Raw genomic sequence first — 1,566 nt, 5'->3', positions numbered from 1 at the left:
CTTTGGGGCTACATAATCAGAGAGCTCCTCTGTCTCTCTTCATGTAGTCCAGGGAGGTACGTCTCAGGTCGTTTACACCAGCGTGGACAATGATTGAGTCGTACTTGTACCTGCTGTTGAGAGACCTGAGTGCATGCGTTGTGGCGGATTCTAGCACCCGACAGGCAGCTTACTGTGAGCGGGACGTCAGTGTGTCTGACTATGGAGTCACCAATGACTAGTGTGTCTGGCATAGTGTTTGGCCTTAAGGGCTGTGACTGCTTGACACTCTGTGTGGTCTATGTGATGCAGGTGTTGTGTTCTGAGGTGGTAGTTGTTTGGGTGTCTGCTTTGGTGGCCTCTGCTGTTTTGGTAGATTTTTGATCAGAGCCTCCGAGTATGTCTTTGTGTGTTTGTGTATGATTTGAGGTTGTGATGGTATTATGTGAGACTGGGTCTGTAGTGTGTGTGGTTACCTTCTCCTCCTGTCTGGTCTTGCCAGTCCTATGTTGAGAGAGCTCAGCCTCCAGTTTGGCCGTATAGTTGCATCTCTCGCATGTATTTGTGTTTTGTGGGAGGAGGAGAGGGTTGTCTGTGTACATGAGGCAATTGTAACATTGCCTCAATAATCCCAGGTTCACCAGCTGAGCAGGAGAGGATATTAGCAACTGATCCCTCGACATGCTAGAAGGAATAGACAGAAACACTTAAAAAAAGGTTTTGGGGATGTGGGTGACCGAGAAATGGGGTTTGCTTTTTTTTGGGGGTACTTTCTATAACAAGAGTGCTGTATCGAGGTGATAAGTACTGTAGGAGCAAGTGCTTAGCTGTACGGATAGAGAATAGTCTACTTGGGAGTCAAGTAGAGATAATTTATAGTTGGAGGATACACTATATAGAACAGTAGTACACTTTGAGGAAGGTAGTTTTAAGGGAAAATTTGAAGAGTGAACTTTAGGTAGCCCTAATAGTTTAAATCTGCTTAACCGGCGCTGCCCTAGTGTGCAACGGTAGCAGCTCAGCTAACGTGCTTTATAGCAGGGACTGGAAAAAACAGGAAATGACCCAAAATGGCCAACAAATTACAAGTTGCTGCTTCTAACCACTCCTCTGAGGACAAACAAGCAGCTCAGTACTCCCCACTCCCACTGGTGAGTAAAGAAACTGCCTCTGGCCACACAAGAAAATGGAGGAACACAGAAACCAAATACAAAGCCAAGGGATCAGCAAAATCTGATCACTGGAACAACTAGCAAGTAAAGTTTAGGAAAGGAGAAGTATTTTTTTGGGGTTTTTTTGTTTATTTTTCAGACAGACAGGAAAAAATGCAGTAAATGCTTTGTTTTCGACTAAATTGCTATCAAAGTCTGGTACACTTGAGTGTATTAGCCTGTTAGTTACTTTTAAGCAATACTTTAGCCCACAAGTGCAATCAACAATATAAGCTCACAAACACAGGAAAATAAGGCAATAAAACAGTAATAAAGGCACAAACAGTAGTCGAAAAGCTTAAAAGATCGAAATATGCAAACATTACTTCAAAATGTTGGCAGCAAAGACCCAGTTATCTGCAAAAAAAATTCTGCA

This window comes from Protopterus annectens, chromosome 7.part1 (genome assembly GCF_019279795.1).
Source record: "Protopterus annectens isolate FY-2018-M chromosome 7.part1, PAN1.0, whole genome shotgun sequence".
Classification (NCBI taxonomy): Eukaryota; Metazoa; Chordata; order Ceratodontiformes; family Protopteridae; genus Protopterus; species Protopterus annectens.
The sequence above is the reverse complement of the archived record's forward strand: the minus strand, read 5'-3'. Positions refer to the sequence as shown.